This window comes from Ovis canadensis, chromosome 7 (genome assembly GCF_042477335.2).
Source record: "Ovis canadensis isolate MfBH-ARS-UI-01 breed Bighorn chromosome 7, ARS-UI_OviCan_v2, whole genome shotgun sequence".
In the NCBI taxonomy this organism is placed as follows: Eukaryota; Metazoa; Chordata; class Mammalia; order Artiodactyla; family Bovidae; genus Ovis; species Ovis canadensis.
Genome location: NC_091251.1, coordinates 95,551,965 through 95,576,218, shown reverse-complemented (window position 1 = coordinate 95,576,218; position 24,254 = coordinate 95,551,965). Strand labels below are relative to the sequence as shown.

At 48.8% G+C, this 24,254-nt stretch overlaps 1 protein-coding gene and 2 long non-coding RNA genes across 3 annotated transcripts in view; 1 reads left to right on the top strand and 2 right to left on the bottom strand.

Moving 5' to 3' along the window:
• Nucleotides 1-266: 266 nt before the first annotated feature.
• MIDEAS (mitotic deacetylase associated SANT domain protein) overlaps nt 267-24,254 on the top strand; it is a 68,604-nt gene continuing 44,616 nt past the window's right edge. The window contains exon 1 of the mRNA XM_069597021.1: nt 267-424. The gene's annotated coding sequence lies outside the window, so the exon portion shown is untranslated. The remainder of the gene's footprint in view (nt 425-24,254) is intronic.
• On the bottom strand, nt 900-8,927 carry LOC138443887 (uncharacterized). The gene is made up of 2 exons (XR_011258347.1): nt 8,792-8,927; nt 900-1,495 (listed from the first exon to the last, which is right to left on the bottom strand). It is a non-coding gene; the product is annotated as an uncharacterized lncRNA (long non-coding RNA).
• LOC138443886 (uncharacterized) lies at nt 16,017-19,035 on the bottom strand. The gene is made up of 3 exons (XR_011258346.1): nt 18,805-19,035; nt 18,392-18,613; nt 16,017-16,421 (listed from the first exon to the last, which is right to left on the bottom strand). It is a non-coding gene; the product is annotated as an uncharacterized lncRNA (long non-coding RNA).

Here is a 24,254-nt window from a genome sequence, read left to right as displayed (position 1 = left end):
CGTGTTTTCTAACATGATTTTCTAGCCTCAACGCCAAACAGAAAAACTTTCTCTTCCTCCTTTCCCATCCTTTGTATTCCTTGGAACTCCAGTTCTGGGCCCTTGAACCCCAACACCATCTTCCCGCATCCAGCACATCTTCAGCTCGGAAACGACCAGGCTGGAGCGAGCCTCCCCCGGAGGGACGAAGGCGGACCGCAGCCCTCTTTCCTCCGCGGCCGAGGGCGCGCAGAGCCGGGGGCGCGGGCGGCTGCAGGGCCCGGCGCGCCACCGCGCGAGCTGCTGGGTCACCGCCCGGGCCGCGCCACCCGCTCCGCGAGGAAGTGACGACTGCGCCGTCCCGAGAGCAACAAAGTTTGAGTCTGCGGGCCCTGCTCGCCTGCGCCCCGCGCCCCTCCTAGCCGCCCCGGGATCCAGCGCGCAGGTGAGTCGCGGGGCTCGGCTCCCCCGCTTCGCAGCCGCGGCGCCGCCGCGGGGGCCCCCGAAACGCTCGGGGTTCGGGCTCTGCGGCGCGGGCGGGGAGGGCCGGCGGCGCTGGGGTGGCGTGCGGGGGCCGCTGCAGGGAGCGAGCTCTGCGACCGGGATCCGGGCCCTGGCTGCGACCCTGTTTGGCCGCGGGATTTCAGAGCAGCCCGGGGCTGCAGTCGGGCCTTTCCAGGCACCATTGGCGGGCGCAGGGGTGCAGGGAAGGGGCTTCCCGTGGCCGGCGTCCCGGGCTAGTACTCTGCCCCGGGTGGGGGTGGGGGCGGCCATCCCGACAGGCTGGGCGCAGCCGTCCCCCAGCCCCCGCCCGGCTTCCCAGGGATGCGCGCTCGCTGAGGTTGCAGGAAGGAAGTTAAAGGAACTTTCCCCCCCTTTTCTTTGCTTGGCCCGACAGTGAGGAAGAGCACAACCACTTGGAAGTTTGGGAAACACCCCTACGCATTTCCAAAAGGCAAAACCCAGAACGGCCCCAAAGTCCCCTTTGAACGAATTCCTCTGACTCCCCCACCCCCTTCTCCTAATCCACGTCCCGAGCCCGACAGTAATCACTAAGGCCTAACACTTTGCAATTTAGCCATAAAAACTGTCAGCACACCCACATACATATGTGAGTGTTTTCTATATAAAACTCCCACCCCGCTTCCAGTGGGCTCTGAGGCATCTCGCTCTTTTTCTGTTCTTCCCAAACTGCTAGGGTTTGCAGGAATGTGCTTGGGAACTTCGATGGTGGTTCGCGCCGCCTTCGGTAGCCTCGTGGCGTAGGTTTTGTTTTTTTTTTTTTTTTTTTAAGAACAGCTGAGAAATTTATGACATCTCTGCAAAGTAACTTGGGACTGGCGGGCCGGGCGGGTGGCGCCCGGGCTCCGGGGCTTGGAGTCTGCAACTGGAGCGGCAGCGGCCGCGTCGGGGACGCGTTGGTGTGTGCAGGAATGTTCGTCGGTGCGGTGGAGACTCCGACATGGGATGTCTAGAAGTTGAATGGATCAGTTCCTAGCAGCAGCTTCCTGCCGGCCTGTAATTACAGCGTGATTGCACAGTCAGGCATTGTTGGCCTGGATGTTTATACACAGGCTATTGTGCAAGACCTCGGTGGCAGCGGACAAAACGCGCATTTGCATTGCAAATACCCAGGACTGATCTGGGTCTGAGCTGCAGTCGCCGAGTTCTTTTCGACCTTTCACCTTAGCGAGGTGATTTATTTCCTCGCCTCTCCCTTCACCTCGGATAATTGGCCAAATGGCCAGAGAAGTAGAGTGGACCCGGGAGGGCAGGATCCTTCCACTCCCAACCTCCTGAAAACTGTCCCAGGAATTGTACCCTTATTTGTGCCTGTAGAAAATGTGAGATGACGTCAGCAGGAAAAGGAGATGGGAGATGGCTATCGACCTCTCTAAACGGGAAAGCAGTTTGAATTAGCAAAATTGCATGGTGACTGGCTTTGGGCCTGGCTGCAAAGAGGACACGTCAGACATGTGTGACTGTGCTGGTGAGCTAGACTTTGAGCCGTCAAGTGTCAGATGTAGAAACTTAGTAGGTGGGTCGCTAATTCCTTTATTGTGTTCTGGGCAAAGGGAAAAGTGCTGGGTCTTTGAGACTGTTGTTTGTGGCCAGTGTCTGGGGTGGGGGTGGAGGAGTGACTCATATTCTTTTTCTCCAGAGGAACCCCTCCCTCCTTCCTGAGCAAGCTGGGCTACACAGACCAGGGTTGAGGGGGTCCTCACATGTTCTGAGCTGCCATGTGGCAGGAAGGGAGCTAAGCCTTCAAGTGTGGAAAGAAGGCAAACAGATTTTCCTTGAGGGCCTCAGAGGTGGCTAACTGTAGCAGAGGGATTTAAAACACAGTCGAAAACATGGACAGGCTGCATGCTGGGCCTTTCTTCCAACATGCCAAATCTCAGCTCACTCTTTCTGTGCCCTAGGCAGAAGGTTCTGCCAGGGCAGCACTCAGCCCTGCTGAAGGAACTGTGTGACTCGGTGACGGGTACCCATGGCCCAGCACCCTGGAGCTTCCCCATGCCTGGCCTTCTCCCCAACCAAGGAACGGAGTTTCACCCGGAGGGAAAACGCTGTTTTGCAACCTCATGCCAGCTGCATGTCACGGGCACAGTGACCATTTGTCCAACTAAACCATTAGGGCATAATCCCTGGCAGACACCTACGTGCTTCCAGAGACTCAAGGAAGAGCACGTGAAATCGGGACATTTCTGGAAAGTCTGGGACATCCAGACACAGTTGCCACAGGGGAAGGAAGGGTAGGGCAAAATCACTGTAAAGGTGGGAGTTCCCATGAGTTGCACAACTCCTTGTGTTGTGTACATTTGGGTTTTTACTGAACTTGACTGTCAAGGTCCTGGTTAGCTGCATCACCTGATCAGGGCTACTTTAGTAAGAGCCCACTGGTACACAGCACTAGTCTAGAGGGGAAGAGGAGGGGAGCATTCCCTTCTGACTCCGGAGGAAAGACAGCTTTGAGTTTGCAATTTTTTGTCTTCATATAGACTGTGCAGAGACTAAAAGTGCCCAAAGGCCCCCTGGGATTGTGGGAGGAGAGCAGAGGAGATGAACCTCTAGCAGAGGCCAAAGAAAGAAGGACTCAGGGCTTCCCTGGTGGCTCAGTGGATGAGAATCTGCCTGCCAAGGCGGGGGACTTGGGTTCGATCCCTGGTCCAGGAGGATCCCACATGCCAAGGAGCAACCGAGCCCGAGTGCCACAACTGCTGAGCCAGTGCTCTAGAGCCTGTGCTCCGCAACACGGGAAACCGCCACATCTGGAGGCCTGAGCACCGCAGCTAGAGAGCAGCCCTGCTCTCCACAACTAGATGAAAACCTGTGCAGCAGCGGAGACCCAACGCAGCCAAAAATTATAAATAAATAAAATTATTTTTTAAAAAAGGAATCAGACACTCCCCACCCCTGGAACTGTAGAGCCGCCTGGAGCAGTCACCCGCCCTTGTCATCAGTTCAGCCTGGCTGATTTTTGTGTCTAACTCAGGCCCTTCCCCGGCTCACTCAGCTTTGCCTCTGTATTCACAGAATTTGCAGTTGTACACAGCCCAGGTTAAGACTGGAAACTTAATCCTGACTTCCTCTCCCACTTTATATAAATGCTGATTTATGGCCTAAAGTGACTCCCCAGTTCGTGGCCCCAGAACAGCCCTGCCTCCTGCCTCACTATGCACGTGTAGGAATAATACCGACACTTGACAGATTTTTTAAAAAATCACTTTATTGTTTTAAGCGGAGAAGCTGTTTGGGTAATTAGGAAGCTCCCAGTAGCTTTGACAAAAACTCTGAGGCTCCACTCGAGAGAGGCAGATGGAGAAGTCCCCCTGGCAAGACGGTGGTCTTAGTGTGGAGGCCTTTTATGCTCTTGGGCCCAGTATTTATATTTCTGTTCATCTGCCTCCTCCCAGCCGCCTCCCTGCACCACAAGCCTGTGTTTTGACATCACAACTAACCTCCAAAAAAGGAGGCAGAACCACTCTAGCCAAAAGAGGGCATTCCAGACTCTGAAGAAAGTGCTGCAGTTTTCCAGATGACTGGTAGTTCTGTCCTGCAAATTTGTTTCCTTCTTTAAAATGTGCCCCCCTTCTTTTCTCATTCTCACTGAAGCATCTCTTTGTGAGACCCTTAAACCTTTTCCTTTTCTTCTTCTTCTTCTACATGACACAGGGCACTGCTTTACGACTTTCTGTCTCAAGTGCCACTTGAAATACACACAGGTCTTTGAATGAGCCTGGGATAAAGGGCTCCTGTGTAATCTCACTTAAAAACGCCTGTTTGCAAGGGTCACCCTCCTGCTCAGCAACCTTCAATGGCTCCCCACTGTCTGCACGGTAAGGATCAAACTTCTAAGCTGGCAGTTGGGGCCTCCCACACAGGGGTCTGGCCTCCACCACTCTCCTGCCCTAACCCTCTGTTCTGACCCTGTGACCCGCTCTGTGTGTCTGTCCAAACTGCTGGTGGCAAGCGTTCCTACCTTTCATGCTTTCCCAGAAGTCTGGAATGCCTTCTCTTTCCTCTTTCCCACTTGGCTTAGTCTTGCTGTCCTTTTTAGCCTTGTTCTTGTTTCTCTCTTTAAGGATTTCCTCTGTTCCACCCTGTGGGCCTCTCCCTGAGATTCCAGTAACATCCACTGGGGCCCCCTGATGGAGGAACCTTGAAACTTGGTCTAAAGGACTTTCAGCTTTGGATCATAGCTCCAATAACATCTTTCATCTGGCTTCATAAATGTGCTTTTGGGTGGATCAGTATTATCACTTTTAACTATACTGGAAGTCCCTGTTTTATTTATCTTTGTCCTCCCTGGTGTTCCCAGGGGATGTCTGATGAGGAGGATGATGGTAGTGATGGTGAGGTTGCAGCAGTGCAGTGGTCTTCAGATATTGTTGGCTGTGCATAGGCACACACACCCGAGCCAAGCACCAGGATCCATGGTTCCCAGTCTATTCTGAACATCTAGCCATCCTCCTCCTTCTGCTTGTTAGCCTCTCTGGTATCTCCTGGCTTTGCAGCTCATTGTCCGGCTTGTTTTCCAGTGCCTCTTCCCCCTGGGTGCTAGACAGAGTCTGTCCAGCTTCAGCTCTGGCTCCTCCTTGTCTTGATTTGAACCTAGCTGACCTGCCCCAGGATGTCCTAAGCCTGAGCACTGGCTAAGGCAGGGGAGACCATCCATTTCCTGGGTTGTCCTGGTCCTCCAAGGGAACCAGCTGATACAAAGAACTGGGGAACTCTCAGACAAGAATTATGAGGAAGGCAAAGAGATGCTTCCTGGTTGACTGCAGCTTTGATTTGCCCAAACAGGTATTGACCTATAAAACTAGACTATTCTATAAAGCTGAGTCTTGGGGAGATCCTGGCCGAACCTTAACTTCAGGCTTAACTGGGAGGATTCTGTTGACTCCACTCAGTTCTCGTGCTATTAATCTCAACCTTGCCATATAAGCTAGAATCTTTCTTTTTTAATTGAGATATAATTCACGTACCATAAAATGCACCCCATATGCTAGATTCTTTAAAATTTTTATTTAAAAATAAAATCTGGTTGGGACTTCTCTGGAAGTCTAGTGGTTAAGACTCTGTGCTTCCAGTGCAGGGCTGTGGTTTTGATTCCTGGTTGAGTAACTAACATCCCACATGCCAAGTGGTGAGACCAAAAAGAAAATGAATAAATTTTAAAAATCTGATAGGTTCTTTTTTTCCCCCCTCAGTTTTATTCTCAAAAAGATAATATACAACCCAAGTTGCCCATCAACAAATGAATGGATTAAGATATATAATGTGAAGTTGCTCAGTTATGTCTGACTCTTTGCCACCCCATGGACTGTAGCCTACCAGGCTCCTCTGTCTATGAAATTTTCCAGGCAAGAATACTGGAGTGGGTTGCCATTTCCTTCTCCAGGGGATCTTCCTGATCCAGGGATCGAACCCAGGTCTCCTGCTTTGCAGGGAGACACTTTACCATCTGAGCCACCAGGGAAGCCCATATATATATATAGGGAAGATATATACAGAATGGAATATTATTCAGACATTAAAAGACTGAAATTCTGCCATTTGCAGCATCATGGATGGACCTAGAGAATATTATGCTTCGTGAACTAACTCAGAGAAAGATAAAACTGTATGATACCACTTATATGTGTAATCTGAAAAATAATACAGATGAATGTATACGCAAAATAGAAACAGACTCAGAAAACAAACCGGTGCTTACCAAAGGGGAAAGGAAAGTGAAAGAGACAAATTTGGGGTATAGGATTAAGACATACAAACCTCTATGTATAAAATAGATAAGCAGCAGGGATATATTATATAGCACAGGAAATTATAGCTGTGATCTTGTAATAATTTTTAATGGAATATAATCTATAAAAATACTGAATCACTATGTTATACACCTGAAATAATATTGTATATCAACTATACTTGGATTTTTAAAAAACAGGTAATACATACATATAGTTCAAAATTCAATAGGGGTAAGTTATACAGTATAAGTATTAGTTTCTCAGTCATGTCCAACTCCTTGCAACCCTGTGGACTATAGCCTGCCAGGCTTCTCTGTCCGTGGAATTCTCCAGACAGGAATACTGAAGTGGGTTGCCATTTCCTTCTCCAGGGAATCTTCCCGACTCAGGGATCAAACTCGGGTTTCCTGCGTTGCAGGCAGATTGTTTACCATTTTAGCCACCAGAAAAGTCCATACAGTGTAAAGTAAATTTCAAAAATAGTTTCAATATAGACAATAGATTACTGTACAGACTTATATATGTACTAAACAGCTGCTGCTGTTTAGTTGCTAAGTCAAGTCTGACTCCTTGCTACCCCATGGATGGTAGCCCACCAGGCTTCTCTGTCCATGGGATTTTATTGGAGTGGGTTGCCATTTCCTTCTCCAAGGGATCTTCCTGACCGAGGGGTCAAACTCAAATCTGCTTGGTGGGCGGATTCTTTACTGCTGAGCCACCAGGGAAGCTGATATGGATATAAACATATATAAATGGGCAATAGAATTAGAAAAATGATTATGTATTTTAACCTTGAGAGAAGGAAGACCTTTTTTTAATTTTTTTTTTTTAGGAAGACCTTCTTAAGAAAAGGACAAAACAGAACCCATAAGAAAATATTGATAAATTTGATAACATAATATTTTGAAAAAGTAAATTTCCCATCCTCTAATGTTGCTCATTTCTTCAGTCCTTAAGTGTCTCTGTCTTAGGCAACTACAATTTGTCATTTTTCAGCCATGCTTCCAGATGTGGCTTCTGCACATAGAAGAAAATATGAATATATAAACAAATGCTGGTGTACTCTACAGAGTGTTCTGCATTCTGCGGTTTTCCCTTTTAGTGTGTCTTGGAGATTGTTCTATATCAGTGCCCATAGAGCCGCTTCATAGTTTCCGTTAGCTAAATTGTATTCCACTGTATGAAAATGCCATCATTTATTTAACTGTTGTTTTTTTAAAAATATATATATTTATTTATTTGATTGCGTCAGGTCTTAGTTGTAGCACGCAGGACCTTCACAGCATCATATGGCCCACAGGCTCTTTAGTTGTGGCACTCTGGTAGCCCCGTGGCATGTGGGATCCTAGTTCTCCGACTAAGGATCAAACTTAGGTCCCCTACATTGCAAGGCAGATTCTTAACCACTGGACCCCCAGGGAAGTTCTTTAACTAGTCTGTTGTTGAAGAGCACGTGGGTTGTTTCCAGTGTTTTGCCGTTACATGCAATGCTGCAGTCAGTATGTTGAATTCAACTTTTAACTGAAGTTTCTTGATGCACTTATAAGGGTGAAACTGGGATTTTCCTAGAAAACTATTTCTGAAAAATTGTGCATAAACTGCACTTAATAAACCCGCATTGCCTAGAATCTGCTGTTTCACAAAATAATCAGTTTTTAGAACTGATGAGCCCTTAATAGCTTTAGGACCTTAGGGACTGTTATCATCCTGTTTTATAGTAACCGTAGTAACAGCATCTCAGAGAATTTAAAGCTGGAGAGGGTACCTGAGGTAACTCATTTTTAACTAAAAGGTTCAGAGAGGATAAGTGACTTCTCTAAGGCTACACAGCTGCTCAGTGGAACTCAGTCAGGTGCAACCCCCACGTTCCATTTTCTTTCACCATCCTGCATCGATCGTCTTAGTCATCATAATCATCAGTTCCAGTATTTGTAAACCAAGAATTTTGTTTACAGTACTCTCTTTAGTTTCCTTCAGGCAGTGCACAAAGATTTAAAATGGAGAAACTTGAAAGAAAAACAAAACCAAAAGCCAGGGTGAAAGCGAGGTCTTTAGGAAGATAGTGGGGTGCTAGAAGGCCCAGGAACACAGTTCTAGCACCCTCTGGGAAAGCCAATGAATGCAAGACTGACTGTTCTCTCTGAGCATTTGTAGAACAACTGCGGTTTTGTCAACACTGCATGTGGCCCAATCAGAGATCCCGCCTGCCCCTTCTCTCCAGGAGGCTGGCAGTCAGCTTCTGAGATAGGTTTATAGCCAGAGGGACCTGTCAGCTAAGAAAATGCAGTTTGGTGGAGTTGCATTTTCTGAGGATCAGATTCTAAACAGTGTGTCGTGACTTCCCTGGTGGTCCAGTGGCTAAGACTTGGAGCTCCCAGTGCAGGGAGCCTTGATTTGATCCCTGATCAGGGAACTAGATCCCACATGCCACAACTAAGAGTTCACATGCCTCAATGAAGATCAAGATCCTTTGTGCTGCAACTAATAAATAACAGTAAAATAAAGTCAGTGTGAAAAGTGAAAGATAAGAATGCAATCAAGGTTAACCTTGAAAGTACCTTAGTAGGGCAGCAGGCAGCTGGCAGACACACAGGCTCTTGATACTTCATCTTAGCCGGTTCCTCTAGTTCTGGAAGAAGTTGTCATTTCTAAGGTCAGGCAGCAGATAAAGTGGTTGGCTTGAACTTGGGGGCTCTGTAGTATGAAATATGTGTGTGTTCAAACAGTACAGTCTCACCCAGCATGCTGAATGCTTGTACTGTGACATCCGGCAGACAGCAGGCTCAGGGCTCTTAGCCCAGGCTCACCCTTGAATAGACGGCAGGTTTATAATTTAGGAAGTAACCATAGGAGATTAAGCAAGAAAGGTTCTTTGAACAGGTGAGTAGGGTGTGATGCAGAGATCCATGGAGTGCGTTTTAAACTGCAGGATTGCAGAGGAAGGACTTAAGCTTTGGGTGACCTGTCATTTCTGTGGGGCTGGGAGAGGGCAGTGCCATGCATGGCAGACAGTTTGATCTAAGGCCATAGTCCTCCCCATCTGCTCTCTTTCTCTCTTCTTCCCCTGTCTCCCCTCCCCAGCCTCCCTACTACTGGCAATTGTAAGAGGCCTGCGAGGAATCTATCCCATGAGCCTGTGTCTGCTTCCTCTGTGGCCTCCCAACAGCATGTGCTGTGGGACAACTTAGGAGTCAAAGCCACTCTTGGATCCCCATTTCCACTTGCACTGGAGGTGAGGGAAGGCTCAGGATTTCCTCCAAGGAGCCTGTGCTGATGTTTCCAGCTAGCATTTCGGATGTGAATTCCCAGTAGCAGTGGAACGCTGCCTGTCATGGTTTATAGAATGATTCCCCTTCCCATTCTTCATTCTTTCACTCACTCACGCCATATGCAAGGTGCTGGGGATGCAAAGATAAAGAAGAGTCAGCCTCCCGCTTCAAGGGGTTCACAGTCTCTGAGGGAAACACACGCACAAAAGCTAAGAGCCATTAGTGCCACGGATGTCAGTGTGAAAGTGTTCAGGGGTCTGCAGGGCTCAGAAGCAGGATGGGGTCACTTCATCCAGGGCAGAGGAGAGTGGGACCATTGGGCAAGGTCTAGCATGGCCTCAGTGCCTTGCCCCATACCTGTACCCAATGAAGGCTATGGAATTAATGAGGACGAGGCTTTCTGGAGGAGCTGGTGTTTGAGCCGAGTCCTGAGAAAGGAGTAGGCGTCCACCAGGTGGCAAAGGGGGTCAGGCCATTCAAGGCCCAGGGAGCAACTCAGGCAGGGCCTGGCGTGGAGGTGTGACACAACACGGTTTGCTCCGGGAGCAGTGGGTGTGGTGGCGCGCTGGTGGGAGGGCGTGCAGAAAAGGGGCGGGTGGGGACCAGGTCGTGGGCCAGCCATTGGTGTCAGCAGAGAGATTTGGACCTTACTCTGAGGGCAGTGGGAGCCCCTGGGGCCCCATGGATGTGTGTGTGTGTGTGTGTGTGTGAGGGAGAGAGAGGATCAGATTGTCTTTTTAAAGATCACTCACTGTGATATGGAGGATTGACTGGAGATGGGGAAGTTGGGCAGCAAAGGGACCAGTGAGGAGGTCACTGCGTGAGGTCAGTGTGGTCCCTGGGGCAAGATGAAAAATTGTCGGAGCCAGAGCGGTGCGGGAGGGAAAAGCTGGATTAGGAAGGTGTCATGGGAGCTGGGTTGACAGGCTTTGAGGCCCAACCAAATGAACAGAGCAAGGGAGGTTGGAGTGTTTGCTTAGCTTTCTACTTGAAACGTAAAGGGGAAAGAGCAGGTTTTAGGGGAGAGACACTGAGTTTAATCTCTGGAGACAACTGCAGGACATTTGAGAAAGCAGTTCTAGTGGGCAGTTGGACATGTAGGTCTTGGGGTAAGATATACCACTGGAGGATGGCAGTGGGGAGCATTGCTTCCCCCATGGACTCTAAGCAGGCTATCAATAAATGTATCATTTAAGTAACCAATAAACATATCATTTAAGTAAAAATGATTCCTTACTGTGCAGCTACAGCTTCCAGACAAGTTCTAGACAAATCTGATTACCTCCCGTTAGCCCCCGTTGGTCAGACATTCTGAAACAGACACTTGGGAATCACCAGGACACAGCTGGAGCTAGGGGAGCTGACGGCATCACCCATGGAGAGCATGGCATCACCCATGGAGGTGAGGGGATCACCATTTAATGGGTGCAGTACAAGGGGAGTCAGCAACGGAGACCAAGAAGAACGGAAGGACATTAGGAGAGCCTGGTGTCACAGATGCCAAAGGAGGAGGAAGCGTTACATTTTATGACAACAGAGACCATGATTTTGTTCACCAAGTACAGCACATGGTACATACTTTCATATGTCTTTTATTGAGTTGAAATTGATCACCTGTTCATCCCTGGGGACATCAAGAAAGAGAGGACTGAAAGGACTGATTGACTTAGGAATTTAAAAGTTCCTGGAGTTTTGCCATGAGTAGGGTCTTCTCATTTGATTTAACCTCTTGGAGAAATAGGTGGTACAGGTACCACCTGCCCCAGGGTTGGAAGGACATGTGCAAGTTCTCGAACTCAGGTTTCTTGACTGCAAGTCCACCCTGCCCTGAACTGATGGAGAAACAGAGAAGAGTCCAAGAGCGTGGTAATGCTTTTAATTTCTGGTATTAATTCCCCAAATTGTGGCATCTACTTAGGACCAGGGTAGGATGGATCGCTATATTCAGCATTTACGTGTTTTTGTTCATACCTGTGATTATAAGGTGGCTATAATCCTGTCCTATGTACGAGTATTTAAATGAAACTTTTCTCAGAGGGAAGAATAGAAGCTTGAGCAAAGGTGTTGTCTCAGGGGGGCCAGAGGAGTCTGTAGAGGTCGAAGGACATGCTGGGGTAGTCTAGGTCTTTGGTCTGCAAAAGCAGAAGCTGACTCTGGCTAAATTAATGAGAAGAGGAATGTATTGGAAGGATATCTGGTGACTCACTGAATGTCCTGGAAATCTGGAGAAGGAGGCTCAGAAATCCATCAGGATCTGTGCGAAGCTGGGTAGGTGGAACTGAAGACAAAGTGATGATGCCTCTGGTCTGGCTGCCAGCTAACCCGAATGCTGCCACCACCTCTGGAATGAGTTTTGAACTCTCCTTAATTCTTTGTGGTGTCACTCAATCCAGAGGCAGAGGTGGAACATCTGGTTGGCTGGCTTAGGTCACATGCTCATGTTCTCATATGTTCTGGAGTTACAGCTTCCCCAGTGGCAAGTGAAACTCTTCCTTCCACAAGGACTCACAGTGCCAGGTTCCTGAAACCTGAGGATGGGTGCACAGGCCCGGTGAACAGGTGTCCATCGTGGAAGCCAGAACCCATCCTAACCCTCAAACTGGGAAGACTGGACAGTGCAGGTCATAGGAGGTGGAGACAGGGCATCCCCCTTAGGCCACTGAAAATATCCACATTTTGATCTTAGTCCTTTGGGACGTCTTTCTGAATCTAGTTTCCAGCTAAACTTTAGGATCCTTTTGTGCTTTTGAGCGTTTCATTAACAGTTGGGTTTTTCCTCTGGAATCTGAATGATTCCAGTGGAAAAGAGAGCTCATCCCAGCATCTGGATCCTCCCTGAACATTTGGAAAACTTCAGTGCTGCTTCGTAAGGACGGAGGCCAAGGCTTGGCTCTCTCTGCCTAACAGGCAGCTACAGCGTGAATTCTGTTTCTCCTCTGGATTAGGCAAGACCCACAGGGCCATGAGGTGTTTGGGAGGTGCTGTCTTGCTTTCCACTGAAGGCTGGCGTTTTGACTTCAGGCTTGGTTTGTGGAGGGCTTCCCTGGTAGCTCAGATGGTAAAGAATCTGATTCTGTGCGATTCTTAGGTCAAGACACAACCCAGAGACTAACACTTTCACTTTTGCTTGGTGTATGGAATGATTGCGGTCCCTGGTGCCCAAGCTGTCCAGAGCAACAGGACTGGACCCTTCTCAAGTTCTGATGATGTCAACCTGGTGGAGGCATTTTAGCCACTATCCTGGCTGAGGAAGAACTAAAGGAGCTTGGGCTTCATCTGCCTGGGACTGTCAGCATTGCCAGTCACATCCCTGCCCAGTTTCTTCATCCAGACGAGGTGTTGATTAGGTGAGCGCCAGCTCCCTTCCTGCCCCCAGGCCCTCTGGTTATAACTCTTTGAAGTAAGGACTGCTGCTGCTGCTGCTAAGTCACTTCAGTCGTGTCCAACTCTGTGCAACCCCATAGATGGCAGCCCACCAGGCTCCACCGTCCCTGGGATTTTCCAGGCAAGAGTACTGGAGTGGGTTGCCACATCTTGCATGAAATCTTGGTCATTCAGTTCCAATAAACTTAGATGAAGCAGTTCATTTGCTTTAAAGAGAAATATGCAGTTTTGAACTTTTGGACTCATGTCTGTGGTGGCTGCCAGTGTTTCAGGAGATTTTTTCCCTGGTGCCTTGTTGGTGGGGAGCTGCTGCCGCCATGCAGCTGAGTGTGTTAAGGGCCAAGTTCTTGCATCCTGGACTGGAGGTGAGGCCTGAGCCTGAGGCCTGCTCACCAATGTGGGGTCAGGGTGACCCCCAGGAGGGATGAGCAGGAGTGTTCCTGGCCAGTGTTGGCTCTGGCACAATTTGCCCCCTTTTGCCCATTTCTGTCCAGATGAAACGGAATCGCGTTAAAAACAACACTGAAGCAGAAAAAGAAGTCTTGAGGGATCTGAGTTATGTTACTGAAACACAGCTTTGATCGTGAAAGTGAAAGTGTTAGTCGCTCAGTCGTATCCGACTCTTTGCAACCCCACGGACTGTAGCCCGCCTGGCTTGTCTGTCCATGGAATCCTCCAGGCAAGATCATGTCACCCCTCTTAAAAGCTTTTGAGGGCTGCCCAAGTCCTGCAGGAGGAAGCTCCCTATCCTCAGAAAGGCGCCCGAGGCCCTGGGAGCCCCAGCCCACCCCTCCTGCCACACGCACTTCCCTCGAGCCACCCTTTATGTTGTCTCTGCTCCTCAGCACGGCGGTCAAGCCCCTGTGCCTTGTGTGGTGTTGTCCCCCTGCCTGGAACATCCTCCCTGTCCGTTTGCTGGCGGATGCCCACAGAGCCGGCCAGAAGTCACCTGCTTCCTTGCTGCCTTCCTGAGCTGCCACCCTAGCATTTCTGCAGTCGCGCTTCCCCATAGGAGGAGGCTAGCATCAGCCGCAGGTGTGCCTGGCTCCTCCCTGGCCTGGCACACAGTAGGTGTCCGTGATGTGACTGGAAGGGTGGCCTGAGGGGATGTGAGGATGCGGGGGGGTGAGGGGGGACAGGCCCAGGACCTGGTCTAGGTCAGGGGCACTTGTGAGTGAGCTGACAGTCTCCCTTGGCACCTGTGGAGAGCTGGGGGCTTTGCTGTTGCTCTGAGCCTGAGGGAGACCCGGGTGAGGGGAAGAAGGGGATTTAGGGCCACAGAGAGCCAGCACATGGGTCCCCCTCTTCCTGGAGAGGACTCTGAGCAGGTGATGGCAGTGAGGAGCTGGTTTGAAGGTGGCAAAGACTTCCCTCCCCCATCAGCCCAATCCCTGGAGAAGGAGAAACACCAGCTGCCCTCGGAGGATGTGCCCAGCACTGTCTGCCGGCTTTGCACAGAGAAGGAACTGGGGAGAACGAGTCAGCCAGACCGGGAGAGGAGACCTTGAGGTTTTAAAATGAAAGCCCTGTTGAGTCGAGTGGTGGTCAGGACAGGCTGCTCTGCAGCTCTTCCTGTTGGACGGGGTGGACGAGCACTCCCTGACGACGACTGCAGCACGGTGCAGCAGGAGCCCCAAAGCAGGCACTTGGGGTCTCTTTCTGTCTATAAAATGAGATACTTAGACACATGTGGTTCTTTTCCTGCTCAGAAATTCCCCAAGCCTGTGAGCGGAGCCTGGCAGGCAGTGTAATTTATGATGCCTCACAGTGAGACCCGTGTTACCTCTCAGGGGCCCTCCTGGTGTTGGAACAGTTATCAGGGGTCTGCATGCCACTTGAAGAGAGAGCCGTGGAGAAGCATCTTCCCTGCCATGGCTGATGAGGTAGACTTTCTTTCGGAAAAGATTTTCTTTCTCCAAGTCGACTCTCCCTTAGCTGCTGAGTCCATACACACGTAGTCCTACTTGACGGCCAGTGAGTGCGTGGCCTCTGTTGTTTGCAAAATATGTTTGCAGAACCCGAAAGCAATAGTTTCTAAAAGCTCCTTTAGGAACCCACTGAAGTGTGTCTTTGTTCTTGGCACCTGGAAGGTCAGCCCAGAGGAAGCTTGGGTGGTGGGGTGGGGTTGATGTCCTGGGGAGATGTTGGCCCACTTGTGGATTGCTTTCCAGATCTGCTTTTGTTTCTGCCTCCTTGGGACCGGCTCCCTCTTCCTGTCCATTTCAGTCCTTCACCTTCCCACCCACATCTCTGGCCTCCTTCCTCATCCCTCCCCAGCAAATTCAGTGGCACTCCCTCTAACATCCATTCAGTCATAGGATTTATGCTCCAGATGCCCAATGCACAGCGGGAGCTGGGAAAAGTGGACTGACTTTAAGGGTAGATGCTGATTGGCAGGATTGGAAGGTGTTGTCAAGAAAACTACTTTGGAAAATAGATAATCAAGATAACTCACACAGAGCAATATATCTTTAAAATGTAGAACTTGAAGCTATAAAGAAGGTTAATTTCCTTTTACGTATTAGTATTACTATTGGGAATTTATTCTAAGGAAATAATTCTAGATAAGAAAAGAACTATATGCACAAAGATATTTGTAACAACATCATTTGAAATAGCTAAAAACTGTAAACAGCCTGAGTGTTCTACATGACTACATAATTTAGACTTAGACTACTTAGACTCAGTGGACTATTGTGCCAACAATAGTCTAGTATGAAGTAGCATGAATAGTCTGTTAGACTAGTATGAAGATGATAGTAATTCATGGGAAAATGTTGAAGAATTGTGGAAAAAGTGGCTTCTGCTTTAACAGGCAAAACTGCAGATATACTTATTTAATGAGCGCATAAAAACTGATTACCTTGGCTGTGGTATAAATTGTGGTATCAGTTAGGATAAGGTAAATACAAGATTTAGGTGACGTCATGAATGGAGTATTTGTGTGTTTAAAATGTATAAATATATACATTTATATAATACTTTAATATATATTTATATCAGTATCTCATTTAGAATTCTTGCCTGGGAAATCCCGTGGACAGAGGAGCCTGGTGGGCTACAGTTCACGGGGTTGCAAAAGTGTCAGACACGACTTAGAGACTAAATAACAACAATACTTATATCAATATAACATGTTATATAGTACTATACTTTATTATACTTTTATAACATTATATCCACATACGTTAATATATATTGTATTTATACAACATTTATATTTGTTGTTGTTGTTCAGTCCCTAAGTCATGTCTGACTCTTTATGACCCCATGGACTGCAGCATACCAGGCTTCCTTGTCCTTCACTATCTCCTGGGAGTTTGCTTAAACTCATGTCCACTGAGTTGATGATGGCATCCAACCATCTCATCCTCTATCACCTCCTTTCTCTCCTGTCCTCAGTCATTCCCAGCATCAGGGTCTCTTCTAATGGTCGATTCTTCACATTAGGTGGCCAAAGTATTAGAGCTTCATCTCCAGACCTTCCAATGGATATTCAGCACTCCCTTGGTGGCTCAGATGGTAAAGAATCCACCTGCAATGAGAGAGGCCTGGTTTCGATCCCTGAGTTAGGAAGATGCCCTGGAGGAGAGCATGGCAACTCACTCCAGTATTCTTGCCTGGAGAATCCCCATGGACAGAGGAGCCTGGTGGGCTACAGTCCATGGGGTCACAAAGAGTCAGACACAACTGAGCGACTAAGCACAGCACACAGCACAGGTGTTCTTTATGACTGACTGGTTTGAGCTCCTTGCTGTCCTACTTTAATATATATATATACTTATATAACATATAAATGTATAAGCTTATATATATTTTACTTGTATTACATAATTATATACTTTTCTTTAAAGAAAGACCTTAACGTATCAATGTCTTTGGATCTGGGTGGGAAGGAGGCCCCAGGGGAGGAACTCCAAACCTCCCATCTGCTACCACCTGAAAGAAAGAACTGGTATGTCTTATCAGCACGCTGCACTGCAGAGGCTGGAGAATTCAGATTGGCTAACTGAGTCTTTTAGTAACAGGCGGCCTGACTTCATAGGCGACTAACTGCATAACTTTGGGGCTCCCAGCATGGACTCTGCCTGGTGCAGGCTATCCCCAGTGGCCTCAGAGTCCCAGATGATTGTTTGCACCTGGGTTTCCAGGGCTCCAGCCCAGTGAGCACGTGTGGCCCTGAAGCTGAGACTCTGGCTCTGAGCTGCCCACTCACCTCTGCCTGGTCCCTCAGGCCTAGCCGCAGCGGGAGGCAGATTCTCTCTTCTGCAGTTCACACAGGCAGCAGAGAGGGTGTAATTTGCAAACTGACCTCCTGTGGCTCTGCCTGACCCAGGTGGAACCCCAGTGACTTTGTGTCTTGGATGTTTGCAGGGTTGCACATATTCATTATAGTATTGAAACTTAGAAAAAATTAGAGTTGCCCTTTAACCAACCTCGGGGGGCTTCCCTTGTGGCTCAGCTGGTAAAGAATCCTCCTGCAATGTGGGAAACTTGGGTTCGATCGCTGGGTCGGGAAGATCCCCTGGAGAAGGGAAAGGCTACCCACTCCAGTATTCTGGCCTAGAGAATTCCATGGACTGTATAGTCCATGGGGTCGCAAAGAATTGGACACGACTGAGCGACTTTCACTTGACTTTAACCAAGCTCAGGAAGGAAGCCCCCACATTCATCCAGTCTCTCTGGCTTGGCCGGCAGGGCCCTCTGACCCCTCCCATCTTGCCAAGAGCTCTGCTGGGACTTGCAGCTGCAGGTGTGGCCTGTGGCTGAGCAGCTGACTGTCTTCTGACCGTGTCTGACCACCTTGTGTCTCTGGCATCTCAGGACCTTGAGGTGCCTAGTGAACGGCCTTCTTACCCACCACTCCCCCTTGGATTTGCCTCCCTGTGTGGAGCCTTCTCCCTGTCTTTTTTTTTTTTAAATTGGAGTATAGTTGCTTTACACTGCTGTGTCAGTTTCTGCTGTATAGCAAAATGAATCGGCCATCTGCCCCCTCTTTTTTGGATTCCTTTCCCATTTAGGTTGGGCTTCCCTGGTGGCTCAATGGTAAAGAATCCGCCTGCAGTGCAGGAGATGCAGGAGACGTGGGTTTGATCCCTGAGTCAGGAAAATCCCCTGGAGGAGGGCATGGCAACCCACTCCAGTATTCTTGCTGAGAAAATCCCATGGACAGAGAAGCCTGGTGGTCTCCCTTCCGTGGGGTCGCAAAGAGTCAGACACAACTGAAGTGACTGAGAACATGTGCCCGCCCATTTCGGTCACCATAAGCACTGAGTTCCCTGTGCTATACAGTAGGCTCTCATTAGCTATCTGTTTTATACACATAAATCTCCAATGTATCCCCAACCACCACCCCACCCCAGCTTTCTGTCTAAGTATCCATGCATTTGTTCTCTACGTCTGTGTTTCTATTTCTGCTTTGCAAATAAGATCATCTTTGCCATTTTTCTAGATTCCTTGTCTACGTGTTAAGACACAATGTTTGCTTTTCTCTTTCTGACTTACCTCACTCTGTATGACAGACTCTAGGTAGCCTTCTCGGTGGGGAGCTTTCTTGTCACGTGGAGTGTCTGGAGGGCCCACGATCATTCTTGCCCTGTGACTAGCACAGTCCAAGGCAGGAAATGGAGACTCCTTGTGTTGTTTGGAGTCCCGGGGTGGGTGGAGCCAGGAGAGCCCTGGGCAGACCTCAAGTGGGCAGGTTGGAGCCTGCTAACGCAGAAGCCACTGCAACAGAATGTGTGGAAAGATGGGTTTATCACAAGCCTACATGCACTAAAGCCAAATTCCTGAACTCTCAAAGATTTGGAGTTTGTTGTTCCATGATCAGACTGAAATAGGGCCTTGTGGCTGGAGGTTTGCCAGGGTCAGAGGGAAGCTGGAGAGCGTGTGGGCCCAGGGCTTGCCTGGATACTCACAAGGGTACTCAGGCCAGTTTCATGTCCTTCATGTCACACAGGCTTGTGCGTGGGTGCCACTCAGGTTGTGCGTAAGTGTGGAAGCAGAGATGAGGAATATCCACGTGCTTCCCTTGAATATCGTGTTCATTCTTCGATGCTGTGGTCCCATTCCCACCCCCTACAGTGATCTCAAGCCAATTCCAAAGGGACCATTGCTGGTTGGTGTACTGACTGATACAGAATCTAAGTAACAGGCTGTCTTCCTGAACCCAGGACCCAGCAATAACTGCTTGTCTCAGTTCCCTAATTTAGAGACCACGTGCGTGCCCCAGGGTTGTCAGCAGCTCAGTTTCTTGTAGCTTGAAACACATTTCCATAGAAACATGCTATAAATGGTGGTTGGGCTGGTTCCTAGGTTAGCCCGCAAAGAGCCCCAGTGTCACCTACGAAGTTGCTGAAATAATGTATTAGTAAAATTGAGAGCGCAAATGCAGCAGTTCAGAGCTAGCACCCAGGACTCTGGAGGTTAAATGGTGTGGGTTTATTTGTGTCACATTGTTTCTTGGGCAGAAGTGTCTTTTAGAGCCCTCCTCCTGCCCACAGTCGTAACCCCTCCTCTCCCAGTTTACATTCCTTCTTCCTTCCTCATCAAGGCAGGGGGCAGGACCTACCTGTGCCTGGGACCTGGGCTGGGGTATTTTTATGATGAGGAAATTCTGTCCAAAGGCCTTTACATCATCAATATCATCATTACCATTATCATTATCATCATCATCATTATTTAAACCATCTTGATCAACTTAACAGAATAAACATTACACCTTGGCAATTTGCGCTGTTTGGAATTTTCTGATTGCTAAATGTTCCTATGGAGTTTTAACATAGTTAAAAAGTCCCCCTCTACTATTTTTTGTTCTGATTCTGTCACTTAACATGAGTTCATGAAATGGTTTCATCAGATTGTTTCCTTGTGTCAATCCTTTTGTATTTCATTCTGTTACCATACCATCCTGTATTCTGAATGAAGTTCCATTTGAGGGGAGTCTAAATATAGGCTCCTATGAGCCTCTTTTATAAAAACTCCTTTGAGGTGGTAGTTTGAGTTGTTTTCATGGGATCTGGTCTCCTGACTGTAATAACCTGATCAAGTCTTCATCTCTTGCAACACAATGTGGAATCACATTCTAGAAGGATCTGAGCAGATTACAGCAGCACCTCAGTGTATCTGCAGCTGTTTCCTGATGACCTGCCAACAGCAGCTTTCTTGTTTAATTTATTTACTTATTTTCACCTTGACTCGGGTCATAATGGGTCCTTAATGGTGTTCTGATTTGCATATCTCAAATTGCTGCTGAGACCCGGCATTTTTCCTCCTGATGATTTACTGTTTGTCTTTCCTTATGTGTCAAACTGTGCTCATCTGTGACTGCGGAGCCTCCCCCGCTTACAATTTATCTCCTCGGAACCACTTTCCTGTTGGGAAATGCGAAGTCCTGCCCTCCTCCCCGCCTCCTGGATGGGGCCCCGCCCCTCGACCTGAACTAACTCCTCTCCATTCTGGGTGGGGGTGGGAGATACCAACGAAGGGGGCGCTGTGCCTGTGATGGAAGCAGAGGGGAGGTAGGTGCCAGGCAGGGGCTTGCCTGCTGATTCTGAAATAGGTTCATTAAAGTGACCTCCTTGGAGGGAGGCTGTGCTGGGAGAATCTGAGAGGAGCCAAAGGCAGATAAGGGCTGCAGAGGGCACCTGAGTGCATCTGGTTTAAGGGTCACCCACTGAAAGGCTGGTAGGGAGTAGGGGGATCTCAATAACAGAGGCTAGCTGGGTGCAAGAGAACAGCACAGGCTAGATGATAAATGATAGTGACCCGTGGCCTAGGAAGGGGTGGAATCTGTGGAAAATTGGAACGTGTACCTCCCATCACAGTGCCTGGCACAGCTACATGACTCCATCCCGGAGAAGGAGGGCCCAATGTAAGCAATGTTCCTTTTTTGTTTTTTCTTTTTTTAATGATAAACCAGAAGTCCCGATTTTTAACTTAAATCTCCTGATTTAAATAAATGTTTGGAAATACATTTAATTCAATAAAAATAAAATACCTTATATAGGTCAAATGAAGTGTATCTGGGAATGAGCCTGGCTTGTGAGCCTCCAACCTGTGACCCCTCATTACTTGATGGTTTTTCTGGGAAAACAGGCCCAGGGAAGCATCCTCATATAGCAGAGATCAGGACTCAGAAAGCCCGGCTGTCAAGTACCATCTGTCTGACCTTGGAAGAGCTGTTTAACCTTATCTATAAAAAAGAGGATAACCGCTTCCTTGGGGTGCTGGGTGGACCCGTTGGGATCGCATCATGCCTAGCATTTAGTAGATGCTCAGTTAATGTGTTGATAGGTCCTGCGTGGGGTAATCTGGAAAATTAAGGGAAGAGTTAGGCCCAGAACGTTGCTCTCCTGACTCCTTGTTCAGAGCTTGTTTCATATCACATTGGCCTGCTTTCATGGGAATTTTCAGAGATGTCTGGACACAGGGGTCCTTCTGACCTCTGGGAAAATACAAGTCACTTTATGAGAGCTTGCCTGACAGTTACTGAGCTCATGTAATGGAGACTTAGCTCTGTGGGCTTTGCCTTGCAATCCCCAGAGCCCAGAGGATCCACTCTCAGTAGCAGTAGTAATAATAATAATAATAATAATAATAATACCATACAGGGAATTCCCTGGCAGTCCAGTGGTTAGGGCCCAATATTTTCACTGCCAGGGCCTGAGTTCTATTCCTGGTTGGGGAACTAAGATCTTGCAAGCTGTGTGGCAAAAAATAATAATAATAATACCATATACCATTGACCCTAAGAAGCCAATGATTATAAAACAACCATTATTTTAGGCAAACTATGAAAAAGAAAATGCTGCTAGTTAAACCATGATGTGCTATCATTGTAAGATGCATCTTGATTTCAGAGATATTAAAATGGGGGAAGTGTGCATCTTAGAATGGAAGAAACAGAATGGTAATAAAGTAGTGATAGTAACAGTTACATTTTATTGCTTACCTCAACTTTTCACGTGTAGAACGTGTAAGGGACGGAGGCAAGAAAAACAGAGAATGCCATGGGAGTTAGGAGAGAGCGTGGCTGTTTTGATCCTTTGGGGCAGAGACCGTGACAGTTGGAAGTGCCTGGGATTGACAGGAAGTTCTCTGAGAACTTCCCAGGTAGCTCAGTGGATAAAGAATCCACCTGCAGTGCACCAGACTCAGGCAGATGTGGGTTCGATCCCTGGGTCAGGAAGATCCCCTGAAGGAGGGCACGGCAACCCACTCCAGTAGTCTTGCCTGGAGAATCCCATGGACAGAGGAGCCTGGCTGGCTGCAGTTCATGGGGTCACAAAGAGCCAGACACGACTGAAGCAACTGAGCATGAGCACGCACGCGGAGGAGGAAGGGAGTGAAGTGGCTCTTGGCTAAGGAAGAAGCTGAGCAGGGAAGGATGTGTTGCAGCTGGAACTAGCTTCAGCCAGATGCCACAGGGAGCCCTGCAGTTGGCATTGCTCCAGCACAGATATGATCCCACCTTGAGGGAAGGGGGCCCCATCTTTTGGACCCACCCCTCTCTGACACCCCCCCACCCCCAGTCAATCATTGCCTGCAGTGCTCTCTCCCAGGAAGGGTTTCCTTTGAGAAGGGAGCAACTGTGAGCCCTTAGCAGCCAACACTCAACAGTAGCTGGGGAATGGCGTACCAGCCTGATAAAAGGGGATGGGGTTGGGGGGACTCCAGTGGTCTTCACTGCAGTGGCCGTCCTCTGCTTGAAGGAGTCTAGGAAGGCTTCCTGGAAGAACAACCTTTAAGCTCAAGAGCAGGGTAACATTTGCCTGTGAATGCAAGAAGGAGGAGCATATGGGAGAAAGCAGCCGTCTTGGGGAACTTCAGGTTGTTTGACTGGGTTGAGCCAGGGGCTGGGAAGTAGGGCAGAGCCAGATCGTTCCAGAACCGTAAGTGCCTGGCTAACAGCTTTTTGCAGCAGGTCATGGGAGCTTTTTTTTTTTTTTGACCGCACCATGTGGCATATGGAATCCTTCCCCCGCTCCCCTCACCCCCCACCCCGACCAGGGAGTGAACTCGTGTCGCCTACATTACCAGGAAGATTCTTAACCACTGGACCATCAGGGAAGTCTGGTGGGAGCTATTGAAAAGGGATGTGATCACTCTGATGGCAGTACGGGTGATAATGTCCTAGACTAGATCAGTTAGGAGAGGAGAAAAAATGGTAGCCAACACTTAGGAAAGACTCACGTATACCATTGTTTTAAGCTCTTATCATCCCCATTTTGTACATGAAAAACCAAGGGGTTAAGTAAGTTGCTCAAGGTCATCAAGCTAGTGCGAGCCAAGAACTGGACTCAGGTCTCAGCCTGTGCCCCCAACCTGTACATTCTCATGACTATGAATTTTGGCTTCTAGTCCAAGATGCATCACTTGTATCTGTTTTCATTTAAAAATAAGGCTTTAGGAAACTGCCCAGTGCGTACACTGGATCTCAGGGGTCCTCTTCCTCCTGACCCACAGCCATAAGGTAGGGAAGCTGAGTTCCAGAGAACAGCCCATGAAGGAGTCCGTTCTGGGGCTGGTTTTGCAGGGGGCGTTGGACTGTGCTGAAACGAGGCCTTTGGGAAGCTGGCAGCTCTGGTTCTGTGAAAAAAGGGCGTTTCTGTTTGTAGCCCTGGCGGCCCACCCTCCCTGAAGGCCACACCTGTTTTGTCCTTCTCCCTATCCCCGGCCAGACGTCTGTCCCAGAGTGACAGCAGCAACTGGGGACATCTGCAGAAGCTCCCTCTCGGGCCTGACAAAGGCACTGAGAGCCTGGCCCAGGCCTGTGAGAGAGGGAGGTAGAGGTGGGGGTCGGTGGGTGGCCCACAGCGTGAGGACAGGCTGCTGGGGCAGGGCCACGCCTGCGGAACAGGTGAGGTCAGTGTGAAAGCAGGCGGAGGGCCCCCTGGGTTTTCAAGGGCAGAAGAGAAGGCAGTGCAGGGACTTGTCAGCACACAGTGCCTTAACTTCACAGCTGGGGTCTCGAGCCCTCTGCTCCTTCAGAAAGGACTTGGCCAAAAAAGGGTGTGAAGAGAAGGCATAGGCGTCAAAGGAGTGTCCCTACTGGGGACGGGTGGGCATGCAGTGGAGAAGCTTGGAGGGAAGGATCCAAAGTGCAGGAACTGGGCAGAAGCCTTGGAGAGACACCTGGAAGGGACACTGAGTCAGTGCTGCAAACAGTGTCTCTGGGCAGAGCCCAGCAGAGAGCGTCACCCCAGGCTGATGGGGTGGAGCTGGGGGCTTTTCAGATCAAACAGAATCTTGGCGAGGTTCTTGAAAGGGAAAAGCTAATTTTGGGAGAAGAGGATCTAGGATAAAATAGTGAAAAAAAAAATTGTAACCTCATATAAGTACATGGTATACAGCTATAAAACCATTT